Below are 23,722 nucleotides of genomic sequence, written 5' to 3' on the forward strand. Positions count from 1 at the left end.
TTTCTCCCCTTTAGTTTACTACTCATCATCACTGAAATTCAAGTTGTGAATTTATACAACTGTACATACTCCACTATATATGTTCCGTGCATATGTTTTAGGTTGGCGGTGTCACGGAAAGAGAGACAGGACAAGCAGATGACCATGCCCTCCGAGATGCCGCCGCACAAGTATTACCAAGGAACAATGTGTACTGAGCCAGATGACCAAACAATGTTGGATATACGTGCTCCTTGTCTTGACTACCACATGTACCTTTCTTTTTCACAATACGGGTATACAATAATGTTACACAAATTGTAAATCGTGTTAGGTTTTTTATTTTTATTTTGAATTTCTTTATTTCAGCTTTCAAAATCGGTGGAAAGAAGCACTCGACCGGCAATTAGAGTCTAAGATGCCACTATCTGAGTTATGCGGACAAACATATAATGTGCCATTTGACCAAACAACAGTGGATAAACTTGTTGACGATCTTAACAATAACAGGTACCATGTTCTTTTTCGGGAAATACGGGTATACAATAATTTTACACAAATTGTAAAACTGTGCTAGCCTTTTTTCCTTCTTATAAATTTATTTTGGATTTTTTGCAGTGAATAATTACAATATACAATGTATATTGCAACAATAATGCTTACTAGCATTAGTGTAGAAACATAGTTTGGGCAGGAAGAAAAATTATTATTTGAGCTTGGCATCGTTCGGTAGCATTTCCCCAGGAACGGTCCACGTGTTTATCAGTTTCACTCAGAAATGAAATTGGGGGAAAACCCCTTAATTTGCAAAACGGGTAATGCAAATAGAAGCTATTTGATGTTTGACAAGGGCCTATACGAAGTACTGAATGTTTGCAACAAATGGCAATTATTCAGTGCGAAAAAGTATCAAATTGAGTGTGCGTCATTGCCACAGCGAAACCAAGACGTTTATGCATCTATAATTTGGTTACTATACGACTATGTGACCAATAGTATTCTTATCACTTTGTTTCGTATGTAAATATTGAAATGAGTGAACCAAATATTTCTCGACAGGCAACAAAGGACAGCTGATAGATAAATTCTTCTTTATTTTGATTGGAAGAAGAAGATTAAATAAAACAAAAACTAAAATGGTCATGTATAAACACATGTTCATAGTTGACGCACTTTACGATTTTATGCCTGCAGCAGAGTGCATCAAACCTTCTTGTCCATCATTGGGATTGGTGGCGTTGGAAAGACAGCCCTCACGAGTCATCTGCGCTTGTATTTTCACTCGGAGGCAATGAATATAAAGGATACGATTGATTTCATGCTGGGCATGGACAAGCAAGAAACTATCCTCAGGTATGGGATATTCTGGTTCTTTCTACCCATTGGGAAAACGAACTATAGTTTGGTTTTGATTTCATCACAAGTTACAAGCCTCTCGAAGCAAAGGGAACATCTGAATTAGTAAAGTATATTGGATTTAGGTTGACTTGCTAACTACATTATTCAGACATCCATCCTCACAAAATAAGTTTGTTCATCTATGCAAGGAAAAAGGGGACCGACATGGACATCTTGTGGTGTATCGTTGATGCCCTCCCCGAAGAGTGCAATTGCGACGTCGATCCTGTTTTAACAGCATGCCAACTTCTCAAGAGTGCACTAACGCGTTTTGGTGGGAAAACAGCGGGTGATCTCAGTAAGACCGCAATGAAGAAGGAGCGACACCGCCTTAGGAGGATTAGACGCATGGGCCGCAGAGTGGTACCAAGACGATGATCCTTGGCCCAGAATCGCAAGATCAGAGGATTCGTCTCCAGGTACATTCTTCATCTCTCCGTTACAAAATATAGTGTCTAGTACTACCTCCGTCCTGGTTTATTAGTCCTCCTTATAATTTGTGTCAAACACGTATGAATCTAATAATATAAGTTTTGTGATGCACAACTTATAATTTGTTAGTCAAATCTATGGTCAAAGTTGGGCATAAAATACGAAGGGGACCAATAAACCCAGACGGAGGTAGTATTATATTTTTTTAAAGTTAAACATGGTAAACTTCGACTAATTTTTCAGAAAAAAGATCGTCATCTAGAATACAAAATCAATACCATTAGATTCGTCATGTAATATATTTTCATATGGATACTTGGTATTGGAGGTACAGATAATTTTCTCTAAAACTTGGTCAAAGTTTGTGAAGCATGACTTTCACGAAAACTACTGCACACTCTGTTATGGGACTGATGGAGTATATAATCGCGATAATACAAGTTTCACATTCAATGATGAATTCGACTAAAGCTGTTTAGATTGTTTGATGCTTATGTTCCAAACTGAGATGCATATGTTTAATTCACACAATTTTACCAATTTCTGAGAAATCCTCTGGAAGGTCTAAAAAAGTATTGATTGCCTGCAATACTGTTAAGACCGCTTCTTTCTTCTCAAGCTTCTTTCTGCTAACTCTTGTGTTCAAATGATTACCAGATCTGATGCTATAGCAGCGGACAACTCGAGCTTGACGCCCGAGCGAACCTGGCGTGTTGCATCTGCTGCTCCGCAACACATGACAGGTTACCTCAACCATTTGGTCGACTACACACCAGCCTTCGGCGATCAAGTTATTATTGACACGCCAAATATGGGGCGTATGGCGGTTCATGGCCGTGGATCGGTGAACACTGCCAACATGATCCTGGGAGATGTTCTCTACGTCCCTGGCCTTCACGCAAACTTCGTCTCCACTGGCCAGCTCGCCGAACTTGGCTACACCATTGCAATTGGTCCTTATGGGTGCCGCATATACAAGGATGATGGAGGCATGAATCTCGTCGGAAAAGCGCATTACACCGATGGCTATCTACTGGAGCTCGATTTTCTCTGGGTTAGGGCTTCCACCAACTGATCCACACGCAGGCCTGCCTGCAGTTATCCTATGTTGTTGCTCATAGTCATGTCGTTCCAGAATGTGTTCAATAATGATGGATCCATTATATGACATATGTGTTTGTATTGTATTGTTGTGTGAGTGCACACGACACTGGCATCTTGACTGGATGCACCTCTGTTTGATGCGGTTTGTCACTGCCACTGGGCTTGTAAGCTCGTCTCATATAAATATGTATTTACAGTTAATCCACTCGCCAGACAGTGGACTATATAAGTTGGATTATGTTGGTGTGAGAGATATTACAATCCTCAATCCTTGCACATGCTTTGAGTCATGGAACACCCTATGGTCTCTTTTCCTCTCCATAAGCAACCTGTAGCACATTTATGGTCTCGCCCTGAAAAATCCTCTCCTTCCATGCATTCCTGAGGACGTACATGAGGATCTCTTCATAATTCTTTCGCTTTTTACTAGCTTAAACTGCATCCTCAAATATGCATCGAGCTGAATCGACCAGACTTCGAGATCGCAAAGTATGGTCGATGCATATTTTAGGATGCAATTTAAGTTTTATTGATGCGTAAATGCACAATTTTAAATATATTTGAACGCTTACGTACGTTTTGGTAGGTACATTTTGGTTGTCTGATGTGCCAATGCTTTTTTGCATCATATTCAAATGTTTCCCATACTACCTATGGGTAAATTAAATCAATTTCCCTATGTGTTTTTTTCACAACAGTTTGGCAATTTACTTGCTTGCATCATGGAATTTTTGTGTGTTTTCCTCTTCTTCCTGACAATCTTTTGTAATACTGTTTATTTTTAACCCCCCCCCCCCCCCCCCCCTCAGCTGGATATTCGCGTATATATGGGGCTTGAACTCGATCATGATCTCGAGTATTATTTTGTTCTATATTTTCCTGCTGCTCTCCGATGAATTAATTAGCTGCAAAGAACCTCCCCCATTACCGTAACATTTATTTGTTTGGGAATCATTACAGTAACAGTTTAATTGAAGTGATCAGTCAGGTTCGTGGAGAGACTATAAAATAATGTCTGCAGCTAGCATGTGGCTTCCTTACACCAGTGATTATTAGTCTGGTACGAAGATGGGGCCGAATTGCACCCACAAGGACGAGGCACGCGTTGCACGCGGCATGTGCCTCACGAGTTCATGTGGCGTTTGAATTTTCTCATGAAAGAGGAACACGGCGTACACTGGTCCTGCGCACGGGCCTGATCGGCCACCCAGTACACACCGTGACCACGCATGCCAGTGAAATTTGCTTTTGAATCACACTTGCTGGGATATACTGAAAAGAAATGCCAACCTCTAATTTCTTCTTCGGGAGAGAGAGTAAAATTAGCTTTGAGAGGGCTATATTTTATAATCGCTTACATGTTATCTACAAGTATGCACACATGTTATAGCTCTTGTGACAATATTCGAATGGACTCTCGAGGTGGTTTTGAGAGGGCTCCTTGCCCTTCGTCTTGCAAGCCTATTTTGAATGCCCTTTAAATTACGTGTGAACCTTGTATTTTTGTTTCATGAACTTTTTCGTTGCCGAAAGAAACTATTTGTGTTCATCCATCAACAAAGAAATAAAAAAATTATTTATCCAAAATATGTTCCTAGCACGAAGTTAAGTCAGAGAATAGCGTATGGAGTGCCTTTGTCACATTTCAGACTGAAATTGGTAAATGGAACACTTAAATAGCGATAACTGGATACAAGACTAGGAATTCGGAGAAGCCATCATATTGTGTTGATGGAACTAGCAACTACAGAGATACCACTGATCAACTCCGTGAGAACATTACAAAACAGCGACTTCTAAGGAAATCCAACGGAAAAACAACATTATTACTTATAAGCTAAAAACATCTGAAGCCTTCATAACTCTGAAGCACACTATCTTCTCTTCAAGTTCTCGATCTTCAGCGGATCGGAAGGGGCTCACCGTTCCACTCCTTGAGACACTCCAGCAGTGGGTCGATGTGCTTGCCCTTGTTCATGGCAACAAACACCTTGTCCACCTCTTCACCAGGAGACCTTGTCTTCTCCCCGGTCAAGTACTCCGTTCCAAGCTCCTTGCGCACGAACCGGTAGAGCGGGTATGATCGGCATTCAATGATACGATTCTTCTGTGCGGTAGTACCGTTCTCCACGGCACTTCGGGCAGCCTCGACCTCCTTTGGCAGCACTGCACGGAGCTCTTGCTCGAACATGGCAAGTTTAGCAAACACTGATGTCTCCGCATCGCGCTCGGCCTCACCATTGGCCAAGGAATTCTCCACGAGGACTGCACGCATCTTCTGCATTAGTGGGTAGTTGGCGCTGTAAGGGTCATCTGCGTACGCGAAGACTGCCTCACGGTCGACTGTGAGCAGCAAGTCCTTCTCGCAAAAGCGCGCGTTGTGGAGATGACCATTGTTATTGGTGACCAGTGTCTTCCTAGCCACCATCTTCACACAACTCTTGACAACATTCTTGACATTCTCCTCGAGGTGGCGGAGGTCTATAGCCTGGCACAATGCAACCAAGAATGTCGAGGACATGAGCTTCAATATGTCAATGGCCTCGGCGGTCTTTCTGGAGGAGATCAGACCAAGAGAGTTGACACCTTGGTTGTGTTGCTCTGCACTTTGGACATGGTTAGTCACAGGGTTACCCAAGAATTGGAGCTCGGAGCAGTATGAGGCCATTGCGATCTCGGCACCCTTGAAGCCATAGCCCAAGCTTAGGTTATGCCCGCCGGAGAGGTTGGAAGGCAAACCATTGTTGTAGAAGTCGTTCACTAGCTCTGAGAACTGTGCAAACATGAGCTTGCCTATAGCAGCAATGGCAAGCCTGGTGTTGTCCATGAACACACCAATGGGTGTGCCCTAGAAGTTTCCACCATGGATAGCCTTGCCACGGGAGATGTCAATGAGTGGGTTGTTGTTGACAGAGTTGATCTCCCGCTCAATCGACTTGGTGGCCAAACGGATGACCTCAATCTGAGGGCCAAGCCACTGCGGCCACGTGCGGAGTGCATATCTATCTTGCTTCGGCTTCATTGGTGTGTCAAGCTCGTCGAGCTTCTTCTTGAGCATCATGTAGGAGCTCCCTTCAAGAATGTGCTCCATGATGGCGGCGGCCTCGATTTGTCTGGGTTGGTGCTTCAGCTTGTGGGTCAAGTGATCGGTGTACTCCGGCTTGCCGTTCATGACCTCACAGAAGACGGCTGACAGGACCTCAACAAGGAGACCAAAGATGTTAGCCTCGAAAAGCACCATGGACGCAAGCCCTGAGCCCACCGCCGTGTTGTTCATCATTGCAAGGCCTTCCTTGGGCTGCAGCTCGAAGAAGCCATGTTGGATGCCGGCGATCTTGAATGCCTCCGCGGCATTAACCTTGGTGCCATCCGGAGTTGTGGCCATGCAGTTTGGGCGGCCGGTTACCAGGCCCGCAATATAGGAAAGCGGGACGAGGTCACTGGACACGGTGAGGGTGCCCCGGAGAGGTAGGCATGCATGGTGTCACGTTGGTGTTGAGACGAAATGTGATGATTGTCTCGAGGATCTGGAAGCGCACGCCAGAATATCCCTGGAGCAAGGTATTGGCACGGACGAGCATCGCCGCTCTCGTCGCCGCAGCAGGCAAAACATGGCCGTCTTTGCCGGTGCCGAAGGCTCCCGCATTAAAGCATCTTAACAGCAAGAAATACATGCACAATTTTAGAAAAAAAAATAAGGCTTCCATAACTCACAAACAGAGACGATGAAGAAGTGAAATATAGTTCGTCTTTTCTGGGTTAGTTTGTACCTGACGAGCTCCCTCTGGAGAGCGCTGACCTCCTTGGTCGTCCGGTGAGAGGTGGTGTCACCGTAGTAGCTGTTGGTGCCGTTTGTCATGCTGTCCATGACCCAGTCGCTGCTCTCCTTGACGCGGCCGCCGGTGGAGTCGTCGAGCTCCACCCTGGTAACGGCGCCGGCAGCCACCGCAGCGACCATGGCGATGGTCAGGCTGGCGCCCTCCATCGTCACCACAGGCCTACGGTACTCCTCAACCATGCGCTTAACCGCATCTAAATGGCTCCCCGAGAGCTCCGCCGGCGCCTTCCCCTAGTTCAGTGGGTCAGCCCGCGCTGGCTGCGCCACGCACAAGTTGGCGGCGACGTGCCCGTTCTCGCACTCCATCGAGATATGGAGAGAAGTGCTAAAGCAAGCTAGCTAGCTAGCTAGATTCTCGAAGGACTTGTGATGGGGAGGAGCTCTAGCTGGAGAGGAAGTGAGGGAATGGAGGGAGCTGACGGGTTAAGTAGGCAGCGCAGCTGAGTAGGTAGGTACGGGAGTGAGGATTATTACTATTGTTATTATTTGACCAAAAAAGGGTTCAGTATTAATCAGCCCCGGGTAGATATGTACTATATTTTTCTTTAATATTTTTTCTGCGTATGTATTAACTACCATGCATTTTATGTGAAGAGTTGATGAGCTCACCGATGGCATGAGATGTACATTCTATTTGGACCTCTTGCTGGTTGCTGAAGGCGGCGTCACCTAATTGAGACGAGAAACGCTGAACTATACGGGTTATGAATGTTTTTTTTCTTGATAAAGGGCGATTTTATTACCTTAAAATGTAGCATTAAGTGGATACAAAGCAATATGAGTAACACCCGGCCTCTACATAATTAAGATGCACACAGCCAAAATTAAAAGTCTGACAAAAATCATGAAATACAAACCGACAAATCGGCAACAGTAGAGTCCTATAGACCGACACTATGTAAGTGCATCTAGTGCTCCTTAGTGATTTTGGTGTATTGAAGACTTATAGGTTAAGGAACTAATGTGTTTATGAGTGTACACAGGTCTATAAATCTATAAGGAGTTTGATATGTATAGAGAAAGTCGACCCCTAAAAATGAAGTTCTTCGACTGAAGACTTTGTAATTCTGAAGACTTTGAAAGTGAAGAAATTGGTGTAACCTTAAAGACTTGGTATTCATTCGAGGAACATGAAGCGTGAAGACTTTTGTTTTCGTAGTTTCATTTTCTCTTTCTTGAGTCATAGGAAACACCGTACTGTTAAAGGGGGTCGAGAAAATACTAAGGAAAAAATTTCAAGTGATGCTCAACTCAAAATCCTACACCTACCAATCCCTTCGAGTGAAGCCATTGGAAATCTCATACAATTCAGTCATATTCTTCAGTGACAGAGACAAAGTTCTTCTGGTCTCTGAGGAATTTGTTCTGACTAAGGAGTTAGGAATTCGCCAGTGCGGATTGCCTACACAGTGAGGAACATGATAGCCCTGAGGAATTTGAGCCTCAAATATCCGACCGTTGTTGTGCTGCGCGCGAGCTGTCCCAAAATTTCTACCCACCTAACGGTCATATCATTGAAGGGCATTTATGTCTTATCATGTCGGGCTGCTCCCTAGCTATAACTAGCCGCCCCCTGTAACCACTAGCTGGTTGGCTGCTCTGAGAGAAACTGACACTTGTCATTTGAGAGCATCCCATCCTCCGAGGACTTTGAGCGAAAATCATCGAGTGAGGAAAACCCAAACCCAAACACCTACAAACCCAAAGTGATTGAGCATCACTGAAGAGATTGATCCTGCGTGGATCTGACGCTTGTTACCTTTGAAGACTGTGCTTCTTCCAGACGGTTAGGCGTCATGGTCTAGAGCATCCAAGAGGAATTGCGGATTGCCGAGTGACCAAGTCTGTGAAGGTTTGGAAGTCACCTGAAGACTTACCACAAGTGATTGGGCGAGGTCTGTGTGACCTTAGCTCAAGGAGAATACGGTGAGGACTGTGTGTCCGGGACTGTGTGTCCTCAAGTTTGAATACCTAGCCGCTTGATAACCCACAAGTATAGGGGATCCCAACAGCCTTCGAGGGTAGAGTATTCAACCCAAATTTATTGATTCGGCACAAGGGGAGCCAAAGAATATTCTCAAGTATTAGCAGCTGAGTTGTCAATTTAACCACACCTGGAAACTTAGTATCTGCAGCAAAGTGTTTAGTAGCAAAGTAATATGATAGTGGTGGTAGCGGCAACAAAAGTAAAGACAGCAAAAATAATGTTTTTGGTATTTTGTAGTGATTGTAACAGTAGCAGCGGGAAAGTAAATAAGCGTAAACCAGTATATGGAAAACTTGTAGGCACCAGATCAGTGATGGATAATTATGCCGGATGCGGTTCATCATGTAACAGTCATAACATAGGGTGACACAGAACTAGCTCCAATCCATCAATGTAATGTAGGCATGTATTCCGTATATAGTCATACGTGCTTATGGAAAAGAACTTGCATGACATCTTTTGTCTTACCCTCCAGTGGCAGCGGGGTCCTATCGGAAACTAAGGGATATTAAGGCCTCCTTTTAATAGAGAACCAGAACAAAGCATTAGCACATAGTGAATACATGAACTCCTCAAACTAAGGTCATCACCGGGAGTGGTCCCGATTATTGTCATTTCGGGGTTGCCGGATCATAACACATAGTAGGTGACTATAGACTTGCAAGATAGGATCAAGAACTCACATATATTCATGAAAACATAATAGGTTCAGATCTGAAATCATGGCACTCGGGCCCTAGTGACAAGCATTAAGCATAGCAAAGTCATAGCAACATCAATCTCAGAACATAGTGGATACTAGGGATCAAACCCTAACAAAACTAACTCGATTACATGATAAATCTCATCCAACCCATCACCGTCCAACAAGCCTACGATGGAATTACTCACGCACGGCGATCAGCATCATGAAATTGGTGATGGAGGATGGTTGATGATGACGACGGCGACGAATCCCCCTCTCCGGAGCCCCGAACGGACTCCAGATCAGCCCTCCCGAGAGGTTTTAGGGCTTGGCGGCGGCTCCGTATCGTAAAACGTGATGATTTCTTCTCTCTGATTTTTTTCTCTCCGAAAGCAAATATATAGAGTTGGAGTTGGCGTCGGAGGGCATCCAGGGGGCCCACGAGGTAGGGGGGCGCGCCCCCACCCTCATGGACAGGGTGTGGGCCCCCTGGTCTTCATCTTTGGCGAGGATTTTTTATTATTTTTTCTAAGATGTTCCATGGAGTTTCAGGTCATTTCGAGAATATTTGTTTTCTGCACATAAAACAACACCATGGCAATTCTGCTGAAAACAGCGTCAGTCCGGGTTAGTTCCATTCAAATCATACAAGTTAGAGTCCAAAACAAGGGCAAACGTGTTTGGAAAGTAGATACGACGGAGACGTATCAACTCCCCCAAGCTTAAACCCTTGCTTGTCCTCAAGCAATTCAGTTGACAAACTGAAAGAAAGAAAAAAAACTTTTACAAACTCTGTTTGCTCCTGTTGTTGTAACTATGTCAAGCCAGTATTCAAGTTTTCAATAGAGATCATAACTAACCACATTTGCAATAATTCTCAGGTCTCATAATTACTCATATCAATAGCATAATCAACTAGCAAGCCATAATAATAAATCTCGGATGACAACACTTTCTCAAAACAATCATAATATGATATAACAAGATGGTATCTCGCTAGCCCTTTCTGAGACCGCAAAACATAAATGCAGAGCACCTTAAAAGATCAAGGACTGATTAGACATTGTAATTCATGGTAAAAGAGATCCAATCATAGTCATACCCAATATAAAGTAATAGTGATGAATGCAAATGACAGCTGTGCTCTCCAGCTAGTGCTTTTTAATAGGAGGGTGGTGACTCAACATAAAAGTAAATGGATAGGCCCTTCGCAGAGGGAAGCAGGGATTTGTAGAGGTGCCAGAGCTCGGTTTTGCGATAGAGATAAATTGTATTTTGAGCGGTATACTTTCATTGTCAACGTAGAAACTAAGAGATGGCGATATCTTCCATGCTAAACACATTATAGGCGGTTCCCAAACAGAATGGTAAAGTTTATACTCCCCCTCCACCAACAAGCATCAATCCATGACTTGCTCGAAACAACGAGTGTCTCCAACATATATCAGGTCCCAGGGGGAGTTTTGTTTGCAATTAATTTTGATTTAGTTTGCATAAAGCATGGGACTGGGCATCCCGGTGACCAGCCATTTTGTAACGCCCTCGATGCAGCTATATCTCCCACGTGTCGAAGCACGACTTAGAGGCAGAACCGCATTGAAAGCAATGTCGCAAATGAGGTAATCTTCACACAACCCATGTAATACATAAGGGAAATAGATACATAGTTGGCTTATAATCGCCACTTCACACAATACATGAATAAAGCATTACATCATCCAAATACACTCATCGTCCGGCTACGGAACCAAAATAAAAGAAGAACCCCAAATGCGACAAGGTCCCCGATCGACCCCAACTGGGCTCCACTACTGATCAACTAGAACAAAACAACACAAAGGACAAGATCTTCATCGAGCCCCTCCTAAGCTTGGTTGCGTCATCTGCACGGACTCATCGGCACCTACAAGCTGGTTTTGGAAGTATCTGTGAGCCACGGGGACTCAGCAATCTCACACCCTCGCGATCAAGACTATTTAAGCTTATGGGTAAGGTAAAGGTATGAGGTGGAGCTGCAGCAAGCGACTAGCATATATGGTGGCTAACATACGCAAATGAGAGCGAGAAGAGAAGGCAAAGCACGGTCGATAAAAGTATGATCAAGAAGTGATCCTAAAACAACCTACGTCAAGCATAACTCCAACAACCGTGTTCACTTCCCGGACTCCGCCGGAAAGAGACCATCACGGTTACACACGCAGTTGACTCATTTTAATTAAGTTAAGATTCAAGTTATCTACAACCGGACATTAACAAATTCCCATCTGCCCATAACCGTGGGCACGGCTTTCGAAAGTTCAAATCCCTGCAGGGGTGTCCCAACTTAGCCCATCACAAGCTCTCACGGTCAACGAAGGAATAGACCTCCTCCCGAGACATTTCGATCAGACTCGGTATCCCGGTTCTACAAGACATTTCGACAGGGTAAAACTAAACCAGCAACACCGCCCGAATGTGCCGACAAATCCTGATAGGAGCTGCACATATCTCTTTCTCAGGGCACACTCAGATTGTCCTAGGTACGGGTAGGCCAGCCCAGAGTTGCCCCTGGTGGTCACCGGCAGCTGACAGGTTGGACCAACACTCAGAGGAGCACTGGCCCGGGGGGGTAAAATAATGATGACCCTTGGGCGCGCGACCCCAAGGGAAAAGAAAAGGCTGGGTGGCGAATGGTAAAACCAATGTTGGGCATTGCTGGAAGAGCTTTACTTAAGGCGAACTGTCAAGGGGTTCCCATAATAGCCCAACCGCGTAAGGAACGCAAAATCCGGGAACATAACACCGATATGACGGAAACTAGGGCGGCAAGAGTGGAACAAAACACCAGGCATAAGGACGAGCCTTCCACCCTTTACCAAGTATATAGATGCATTAATTAAATAAGATATAATGTGATATCCCAACAAGTAAACATGTTCCAACAAGGAACAACAACTCCAGGTTCCAACAAGGAACGAACTACAATCTTCACCTGCAACTAACAACGCTATAAGAGGGGCTGAGCAAAGCGGTAACATAGCCAAACAACGGTTTGCTAGGACAAGGTGGGTTAGAAGCTTGGTTTAACAATATAGGAGGCATGATAAGCAAGTGGTAGGTATCGCAGCATAGGCAAGCAAAAGAGCGAGCATCTAAGCAAGCAAAGATAGAAGTAATTTCGAGGGTATGATCATCTTGCCTGAAATCCCACAAGGAAGAAGAACGAGTCCATGAAGTAGACAAACGGACGTAGACGAACAGGTCCTCACAAACGCGACGTTACCAGAACCAACCCGAAGAAGCAAACACCGGAAAGAAGCACACAACATAGTAAACAACCAACACATGAACATGGTATGATATGCGGGATGCGGTATGCGATGCATATGTATGATTGGACAAGGAATGCATGAACCTGGCCTCAACTTGGAAATCCAAGTGTGCCACTGGAAAGGTGAGATGAAATCGCTTGAAAACGATATAAAGAACGCCGGAATCGGAGTTACGGTTTGGAAATGGCAAGCGATTCAAATATGACCACGGTCTGCGATTTACAGCAAGTAGCCATCTAAATGCAATGAGATGAACATGCTACAGCCCACAAACATGACAACAAAATACATGGCAGGGATGCATACAAGATGCTTAACAAAAATCTAGCACTGAGCTACGGCCAATTCATCCATTAACAGGTTCAAACAAGCATGGCAAAAATGCATATGGTAAACAGATCTCAGACTTAGTGAAATTAACACTTGTCTGGAATTTCAGACCAAGTAGCACTCTTCGGAGCAACAAAACTACATGCTACAGGACCTGAACATGGCAAAGTAAAACATGGCATGGAGCTACTCAAAAATCTTAACAAAAGTCCCTTAGTGACCTTGAGCCAAAAGGGATCAGATCTCAAGTAGGCATGTTTACGAGCTCGATGCACTCACTACGGAGCAAGTCATGAAAAGCTAAGCATACATCTATCAAGAACACACAAAATGCAAGCTAGACATGGCAAGAACAATGGCATAGCATGCACGGATCAACTACAACATCATCGGCAAAATTGCAAACAAGTTGACAATCTGCCCAGATTCACAAAGTAGCAAAGGTAGAGCTTGATTGACTCAAGCTAGGGTTCTCCATAATTGCAAACAAAGACATGGATGGATAGAGCACTACAAGATTAATGAAACATCCTTACTGATCATCCTCAAAAGAGGCACGGATCTCTCAGAAACAACATGAACATATGGCAACATGAGATAAACAGCTCAAGGACTTAGTGGAAATGCCAAGTCCCTGAAATCAGAATTACCAAGTGCCTCACTTTGCAAGCTTGCACTAGTCACCACACACATCACAAAAATACATGGATTGCACCTCTGAAAAGATGACAAAACCCTTAACAAAACATATGTAGAGCATCAGGGCATAACATGCACACAAAAATCATGGCAAAAAATGACAAAACTCTAAATGGAGTAGCAGATCTGACAATTATCTCAAGTAGCACTCTTCTAACAGCATTTCGGGCATCAAGATGAACTCAAATGAAAATGATGCAATGGAATGAAATGATGTACTCTCTGAGATGAACATTTTGATATGCTATATGCATGAATCGGAGCCATGGATGCAAAGTTACGATGCGATGAAGATGGGCACATGAATCTGAAATCTCAGGACTTAGAGGAAATTTACCCCGCGGAAGAAGTCAACACGGGACGAGGTGGTGCGGGACGGCGCGGATCCGGGACGGAGGACGCCGTTTGGTTGAGCGAGCGGGTGGATCTGATCCCGGTTGGCGCGGATGACGAGGACGGCGGATCTCGCCGGAGACGGCGGGGACGGCGGCCGGAGAGGAAGAAGATGGCCGGAGAGGAGCGGGGCGGCGCATCCGGGGGCCGGCGAGGTTCGGGGCGGCGCGGATCGCGCCGGCGGACAGTGGCGGCGGAGCGCGGATTCCGGGGGCGAGCGCCTCGGGCGCGGCGAGGTCCGGCGACCGGAGCCAGGGCGGCGCGGCGACGTCGCCTGGCAGCGGCGGAGGCGGGCGCCCGCGGGTGCTGAGGACGCAGGCGGGTGGTGGCGAAGGCCGGGCGGCGGCGGATCCGGGCCCCGCGGGCCAGATCTGGGCCACGCGGGCCCGTGGCGGCGGAGGAGAGAGGAGGAGGCCAGGTGGCGCGCGGGGGTTGGCCTGGAGCGGCGGCGGGGTGACGTGGCGAGCTCCGATAGGCCGGAGTGAGGTGGCGGCGACGGCGGACATGTCCGGCCGGACGAATTTGTCCGGCGGTGCGAGGTGGACGAAGGTTAGGGTTTCGGGGGGAAGAAGAAGAAGAAAACGGAGGGGATCTTTAAATAGACATAGGAGGGGTTAGGAGAGTCCAAATGAGGTGTGGTTTTCAGCCACGCGATCGTGATCGAATGCTCTAGATGATGGAGAAGGCTTAGGTGGGTTTTAGGCCAAATTGGAAGGGTGTTGGGCTGCAACACACACGAGGCCTTTTCGGTCCCTCGGTTAACCGTTGGAGTATCAAACGAAGTCCAAATGATACGAAACTTGACAGGCGGTCTACCGGTAGTAAACCAAGGACGCATGACAAGTCTCAGTCCAATCCGGAAATGTTTAATCCCCACACATGAAAGAAAGGTATAATTGACCACCGGAGGAGAACGAAGCGCAGGATTGCAAAACGGACAACGGGGAAAAAGCTCGGATGCATGAGACGAACACGTATACAAATGAAATGCACATGATGACATGATATGCAATGCATGACACGCAAGCAGAGACATGGCAACAACAGCGAATAACTAGAGGACACCTGGCACATCGGCTAGAGTATTCCCGCTTAGTACAAGTGAAGGCCAGCAAAAGACTGGGAAGCGACCAACTAGAGAGCGACAAGAGCCATGTACATGCATTAAAATTAATAAATATTGGATGCAAGCATGAGTAGGATATAATCCACCATGAATATAAATATTGTGAAGGCTATGTTGATTTTGTTTCAACTACATGCATGAACATGTGCCAAGTCAAATCACTTAAATCATTCAAAGGAGGATACCACCCCATCATACCACATCATAATCATCGCAATAGCATGTTGGCACACAAGGTAAATCATTATAACTCATAGCTAATCAAGCACGGCACAAGCAACTACGATCTCTAATTGTCATTGCAAACATGTTTATTCATAATAAGCTGAATCAAGAACGAGGGGCTCATCATATTTACAAAAACAAAAGAGGTCGAGTTCATAACAGCTTTTCTCATCTCAGTCAGTCCATCATATATCATCATAATTGCCTTTCACTTACACGACCGAATGGTGTGAATAATAATAAGAGTGTACGTGCATTGGACTAAGCTGGAATCTGCGAGCATTCAATAAACAGGAGAAGACAAGGCAATATGGGCTCTTGGTTAAATCAACAATAATGCATATAAGAGCCACTTCAACAATTTAATTATGGTCTTTGAAAGTGCGTTATATCGACTAGAGGGGGGGTGAATAGGCGATTTTTATGAAAGTCTTCAAAACGTGGAAGTTATGAAGACAAACAGTAGAGATATGCCTATTACTATGCAGCGGAAGGTAGACTACACTAGGCAAGCCATGGTCAAGTATTCAATAGAGTGAAAGCACGGTGACAAATAGCTGCAGTGTAATAAGGACCAGGTAGGAAGATATTATGAAGCCAAACAGATCATACATTCACGTTGTGAAGACAAAAGATAGAGCAAACATGCAATGACTTCACAATGAGTAACAGTAAGTAAAAGGAAGTGAAGATGAAACCAGTGACTCGTTGAAGACAATGATTTGTTGGACCAGTTCCAGTTGCTGTGACAACTGTACGTCTGGTTGGAGCGGCTAGGTATTTAAACCTTAGGACACACAGTCCCGGACACCCAGTCCTGAACAGGTAGCTCAGAACACCCAGTCCTCACCGTATTCTCCTTGAGCTAAGGTCACACAGACCTCGCCCAATCCTCTGGTAAGTCTTCAAGGTAGACTCCCAAACCTTCACAGACTTCGTTCACCGGCAATCCACAATGTCTCTTGGATGCTCAGAACGCGACGCCTAACCGGCTGGAGGATGCACAGTCCTCAAGTGTAATAAGTCTTCAGATCACTCAGACAAGAAGACTTAAGTGATGCCCAATTCTCTCTGGCTCTGGGTGGTTAGGGCTTTATCCTCGCTAGGTATTCTCTCTCTCAAAGGCTTCGAGGTGGGTTGCTCTCAAACGACAAAAGCCGTGCACTGAATCTGAGCAGCCAACTGTTTATGGTTGTAGGGGGTGGGCTATTTATAGCCACTTGGCAACCCGACCTGATTTGTCCGAAATGACCCTGGGTCACTAAGGAACTGACACGTGTTTCAACGGTCAGATTTCAAACCCACACGACAACTTTACTTGGGCTACAAGCAAAGCTGACTTGTCCGACTCTGGACAAGATTTGCTCTCATAGTCTTCACTCGAAGACATAGGTTTTTTGTTTAGGCATCACTTCAGTCGTTCTGACTGGTTCTCTTGGACCCCACTTAACAGTACGGTGGTTCCTATGACTCAACACAAATGAAAGAGAACTATGAAAGATCTAAGTCTTCGAGTTCCATAGGCTTCACGTGGTGTCTTCTCTTGTCATAGTCTTCAATGTGAATATCTTCATATACCACCATTGACTTCAATATCTTCGTACATTTTTAGGGGTCATCTCTGGTAGGAAAACCGAATCAATGAGGGACTTCTACCTGTGTTATCCTACAATTCTCACAAACACATTAGTCCCTCAACTAGGTTTGTCGTCAATACTCCAAAACCAACTAGGGGTGGCACTAGATGCACTTACAATCTCCCCCTTTTTGGTGATTGATGACAAACTAGTTGAAGTTTTCAACGGGGAATATAATCTGTGAAATTTTAAAGGATAAGGAATTGTCTTCATAAGTTGCAAGGGCTCCCCCTGAAGATGTGCATATAAGTAATTTGCTTTTGGAATGCAAATGCACATGGCAGGTTGTACTTGTGGAGATCCACTTCAACTTATGATGACAATCCACTATGCATGTAAAAGTATATGAAGATAATGACATGCATAATGAAAAATGGACATCTGCAGAATGATCTAAGTGCGGAATTTATTGTCGCACATGCGGAATTTATCATCGCAAAACAAGTTGGCAAATAAGTAGCAGACGACCATCGAGTTTAAGTGTTACAACTCAAAGAACCAAATGTAGCAAAACGAGAGTTGTAAGCACGAAGCAAAATATAGCAAAATATAAAGCACCCGCCCATATGGACCCGCTTGAAGACTATCAACCCCATATGCTTCTCCCCCTTTTGTCAGTGGGGACCAAAAAGGTTTGAAGACATAGAGCATCTACTCGGTCCCATGAGGAGTAGGTGAAGTGGCAGGGTCTTCGGTGGTGTTTGGCGGTGCAGACGAACTTGGATCAGTATCGATGTGTGCTGAGGGAGGTGGCGGTGAAGTAGCATCATCTTCATCCTCGATAACTCTGGCAGTCACCAAGGGGCGTAGAACTTTAAACCAAACAGATCAGAGCCTGATGCAGCAAGTTGGCGTATGAAGAAGTCCTGTGCATTGAAGCATTTGCCATGAAGGATATAGAATATCAAAGTCTTCATTGCACCCTCAATCTTGGCATTTGGAGAGTGTCCTTTAATGGGCCAGAGAGTCCGCCTGAGGATGTGATAGATGGTTCTTGTCAGATACTCAAGGTCTTCAACGAAGAACGCTGTGGGATAAGCAGCATCTTGGGGCAATGGCTTCATCATGCTGAGCATCTTACTCATATCAGGTTCAGGCCTCTGAAAGATGCTCTCAGTGGCTTCAGTATGCAGCTGACAGCCTTGCTCGAAGAGATCGCCAGGAGTGGGCAAGCCAGTGAGCTCAATGATATCAAATGCATTGGCTTCGTGATGAACATTGCTGGTCATCCACTCCAGGACCCAAGTCTTCGGATCTCTGTTGTACCCACGGATGTGGAGTGTGGCATAGAATTGGAGCAGCAGCTCGTCATTCCAATGCTCTTGGTCAGTTATGAATGGCAGCAGTCCAACTTGCTTGAAGCAATCCAAAGCTTCTTCTAGGCAGGGCAGACCAGCTATAGCTTCAACGTCAAGGCGCTTGTGTGGGAAGATGCGACCTTGGTTGTACAGTATGCATGAGTAATAGCTTCGCTGAGGATAGCTCCAGAACCGATCTGATGAAATCCTTTCCCTGGAGTAGGGGTTCTTGGAGCTATTGAAGAATGTATTGTCTGCCCTGAAGCCATTGATGTTGAAGGAGCCAGGTGCTGATGCAGGACCTGGGAACCTTGGCAGTCTTGGGATTGGCTTCTGTACCTGAGGCCTGTGCTCAACATGATAGTCGAACTGGGGACCGGCAGCAGACTCAGGAACAGAAGTGTCAGGATCAGTGGCTTCGCTGTCTTCTGATGCTTTTGGTGGGGAGGGCTCCACATTAGCTTCATTGTTAGTTGTGGCAGCCACACGATTTTCATCCTCCACTTGACGAGCTGGAGGGTCGGACACAAGCACGTTCTCTATAAGAACTGCTTCTTGGTGAGACGAGGGGACTTGTGGTACTTCTTCTTCTTCGGCTAATGCAGCCGGAATGTCTTCAGTAGAGACGTGAGGCCTTGGACCTTTGCGAAGCCTGCGCAACGCGGGCGACGCCTGTGGAGTTTGAGTGGGCTGGGCCTCATTGTCTTCTTCCTCTTGTGGGCGATCCACCCATGAGGCATCCTGGGCAATTGGCGTCAATGGACGACCAATGCTGATGAGTTCGCTGTTGTCTTGCTGAGGAAGGACTGCATCATCTTCTACATTGTCATGTTGACCAATGTCTTCAGCAGAGATGGGATCAGCTGCTGGAATGTCTTCAGCTCCACGAGCCTTTGTGAAAGCAGGCACATGGATGGTCAGTTGGCGTTCTTGTGGATTGGCGTCGGGGTGAACCATGGAAATGGGTTTAACAACCAAGGGCTCTGTGGGAGCAGCCCTATCTTTCTTGGTCTTTCTCTTTTTCTTGGAGGGGGCAGTAGGAGAGGCTTCAGGATATTTCCTTTTCCTCGCTTCAGCCTCAGCAGTTCTCGTCTTCTTGAGCTCTGAAGCTGTTGACCGGCTTTTTGGCTTCGAGCCAGTCATTCTTGTGGGGAAGACAACCGGAACTGCTTCCTGCCTTGGTGCATCGGTTTCAGCTATAACAGGCTTCTTCTTCCTCTTTGCGGCCATCCTGGGGTCGATGCCAGGACGCCCAAGTGCCTTGCGCTTCTCAGCCTCATTGTAGGCTTGCACACATCTGTCAGCTAGAGTCTTCATGCGCTCACGCGAACCCTGAGCTTCTGCATGTTTCTTCAGAAAGGCTTCCTTGAGCTCGTGCAGCATGATCTTGAAGTTCTTCACATCTTGCACGCTGAGCTTGGCCATATGCTTCTTGAACTGAGCCTTTTCATAGTCAATCTTCTGCTTCAGCTCAACAACGCGTTGGGCGATGGCTAGTTCTGAAGCAATGGCGCCATGGAAGGCGACACTGAGGCCAATGGGTAGCTGCAGATCATCAAAGCTGATGTTGGGCGTGTCAAACCACTCGTCAATGAAGTTGTGGATGATGGTTACATCAAAGAGTGGCGGATCATTGAAGATTTCTGCTTCTTCTTTGCTCTTGATGAGTTGCTCAAGAGCGTCATCTGCTAGGTCTTCATCACTTGACAGGTCAATGTCATCATTGCGCAGAATGGCAGCAGCTGTGAGCTCTTGGCCGCTGTGTGGCAGAGGCACCTTGGCCTTCTGGGGCTTTGAGATGCGTGATAAGTCTTCAGACGGCACACTGTCTTCAGGAGGTGCAGTTGCCAGTGGCTTCGCCCTTGAAATTTTGGGTGAAGGGGCAGGCTTTGAAGCCTTAGGCTTATTCATCTTCTTTGGCTTCAGCACTGCAGGAGCTTCTTCTGATTCAGAGTCAGCTGGAGGCTCATTCACTGCAGTCCCTTGAACTAAGATGCGGGTGATGAGGCCTTCAAGGTTGGCATAAGGACCGATGACATTGGGTTCTGCTTCTCGTGTGCCATCTGCCCTTGGTGCTGAGGGACCAGGGTTGAAGTCTAACCCAAATTTCTTCTTATTCTGCTTCGCTGAGTTTTGGGCAAACTGGAAGTTGCGCTTGAACAGATGGTCATCACGACACCAGAGTAGTGACGACGGATGTGCATCATCAGGCTGTGGCCCACGAACCATGCATGGATAGAAGCTTTGGGCAATGGCTTCATCTCTGGACCTAGGTAGAAAGTTCTTGTATAGGATGTCTCCCCATGGTCTTTTGATGGCACTTTTCTCAGCGTACTCTTGGGTTACGAAGCGGTATTTGAACCATTGTTCTGCCCAATATCATCGAATCCATTGGATTCGGGTCTTGCGCTGACTGTAATCCTCTTCAGGATCTGTCTTGTACATTTCTGCGAGTTCATCTGGCAGATCTCTGGATGTTCCGCCACGACGCTGTCTGCCCCCCTTCCTTGCTGCTTTCTCTGAAGCCATAAACTTTAACTTGAAAGGCTTCAAGACGTTCAAAGGCTTCAAAGGCTTTCTCTTGTTGGACCAACAGGAACTGGCTTTAGGAGAATTTATGTGATGCTGTAAGAATTCTGCAAATGAATGCAGACTATGAGAACCAAAGGATTCTCCCACGGACATGTACCTGTGACAGCATTAAGGTGCGAGGGAAGGGGAAGAGGTCATATGCATTCTCAAAAGATTTTGAAGATAAATCAGTTTAGAAGACATTGACCTCATCGTGCGAAGACATTCACTCATAGGTAAGAAGTTGGTTCCAGATTTGTATGAATCCACAGATCCATACAAGTGAGGAATCTAACTACTTTGTGAAGCACAAGTGAATATACTAGGCATGGTATGAGATGCGGTATGAGGAAGATCTAACTTGTGTGAACAAAAACTGCCTGTGGTAGAAAGTGATAAATCCATAGGATCAACAGTGCTATAAAAGGGAGTTTTATTTACCACAACAAGAACTGCTAGACGAAGTGGGAGATGAGGCCGAGCAGTTCAATCTTCCGTGCCCTAACTTGGCGACGGAGGACACCTACGGCGACGGCGGAGAGGACGATGTCCGCGATCGGCATGAAGACGGCATCAGAGAGGTTGTGGCAGCGAAGCGCTTCGTCGCCGGCGTCGTCGAGGGCTAGCGGTGGCGCTAGGGTTCGTGCGAGGGTGGAAGAAGATATAATGACCGCTGTGAGTGTGTATTTATAGGTACAGGGGCGGCACTGCGTTATTACATAGGTGCCCCTAGCGATTTGCATCTGAGGAACACGTGGCCATCATGCGGAATTTTGGGATTTGTTCCACGTCCCACGCACGCCTGGATTGTCGGGTGGTCGTTCCTACTTCTCCGGTTTTGATGTGGAGGAATGAGCATTGAAAACGGACTTAATGGTTGTCTCTGTATCTTCTGCTGACAAGGACGCAGAGAAGACATTCGACAGTTTCAATAGAATGCATATGATTTGGAGAGATAGAATTTGAGATAGAAAGCATAGAGAGGTTAGGGTCCGATCACATTCACTTAGTTCAAAAGATTCAAACAAGAAGACATAGCTATAAGTGAATGCTGTAGAGGACAGAACACTAGTATATATATATATATCTATATAATTAACATAGTGAAGATAATCATGAAGACATGTTGAGATTGAAGCCAAACCAAATGTGAAGACATTGCAAGGTAACGCCATGAGTGAAACACTTCAAAATAGAAAGTTTGGTGGTGGCATTACCCACCGTATAGGAAGTATTAGACCCAGACACGGCGCACAATTATCATGGCGCTCCGAAGTCAAATTCCACATTAATGTATTCACACTTAGAATGTATGTCTTCATTGATTGAAGATATACGTTACTTCGTGTGTTGCACATCTAAGTCATCAATATGCATAAGTGTTAGGATGTGTGCCTGATCACAGGACATTTGAGGATTCCAGGATATTTAGCTCACACCGTAACTTGCAAAATCTCTTCTCATCCAAGGGCTTGGTGAAAATATCTGCCAATTGCTCTTCAGTGTTGACGTGTATGATATCAATATCTTCCTTCACAACATGATCTCCGAGAAAGTGATGACGAATTTCTATGTGCTTTGTCTTCGAGTGCTGAACAGGGTTGTTGGCAATCTTGATGGCGCTTTCGTTGTCGCAATAAAGTGGTACTTGCTTCAGATGAATGCCATAGTCCTTGAGAGTTTGCTTCATCCACAGAAGTTGAGCGCAGCAAGATCCAGCAGCAATGTATTCAGATTCAGCAGTGGAGAGGGATACACAGTTCTGCTTCTTTGAAGACCAACATACAAGTGATCTTCCCAGAAAGTGACATGTGCCTGATGTAGACTTCCGATCAACCTTGTCACCGGCATAATCAGCATCCGAGAATCCAACCAGATCAAACTCTGAGCCCTTTGGATACCATAATCCGAGAGTTGGGGTGTGAGCCAAATATCGAAGAATTCGCTTCACAGCTAAGTGATGCGACTCCTTTGGTGCCGCTTGAAATCGAGCACACATGCAAACACTAAGCATAATATCTGGCCTAGATGCACATAAATAAAGCAAAGAACCAATCATGGAGCGGTATACCTTTTGATCGAACTCTTTACCATTGTCGTCGGGACCCAGATGATGTTTAGCTGGCATTGGTGTTGTGAAGCCTTTGCAGTCTTGCATACCAAACTTCTTCAGGCACTCTTTGAGATACTTCTCTTGAGATATGAAGATGCCATTGCGTTGTTGTCGTATTTGAAGACCGAGGAAGAACTTCAGCTCCCCCATCATAGACATCTGATATTGCTCTTGCATCATATAGCCAAACTCTTCACTGTACTTCTGATTGGTGTAGCCGAAGATAATGTCATCCACATATATTTGGCACACAAACAGTTCACCATCATATGTCTTTGTGAAGAGAGTGGGGTCTAGGGAACCAGGTATGAAGCCTTTGCTCTTCAGGAAATATTTGAGTGTGTCATACCAGGCCCGAGGGGCTTGTTTGAGGCCATACAGTGCCTTGTTGAGCTTGTATACCATGTCAGGATGTTTTGGATCTTCAAACCCAGGCGGTTGTGCAACATACACTTCTTCTTCAATCTTGCCATTGAGAAAGGCACTCTTCACATCCATTTGATATAGAAGTATGTTATGATGATTTGCATAGGCCAGCAGTATACGTATGGATTCAAGTCTAGCCACAGGAGCAAATGTTTCATCGAAATCAATGC

General features: G+C 45.6%; 2 pseudogenes across 1 annotated transcript; both read right to left on the reverse strand.

The window, feature by feature from the left end:
* The window catches only part of LOC125529887 (disease resistance protein Pik-2 pseudogene), a 257,570-nt pseudogene that overhangs the window by 148,689 nt on the left and 85,159 nt on the right, over positions 1–23,722 (reverse strand).
* On the reverse strand, positions 4,666–7,072 carry LOC125541141 (phenylalanine ammonia-lyase-like; annotated as a pseudogene). The gene is made up of 2 exons (XR_015615479.1): positions 6,684–7,072; positions 4,666–6,567 (listed from the first exon to the last, which is right to left on the reverse strand). The product of XR_015615479.1 is annotated as a phenylalanine ammonia-lyase-like (transcript).

Source organism: Triticum urartu, chromosome 2A (assembly GCF_056163025.1).
Source record: "Triticum urartu cultivar PI428250 chromosome 2A, HENAU_Tu73, whole genome shotgun sequence".
Classification (NCBI taxonomy): domain Eukaryota; kingdom Viridiplantae; phylum Streptophyta; class Magnoliopsida; order Poales; family Poaceae; genus Triticum; species Triticum urartu.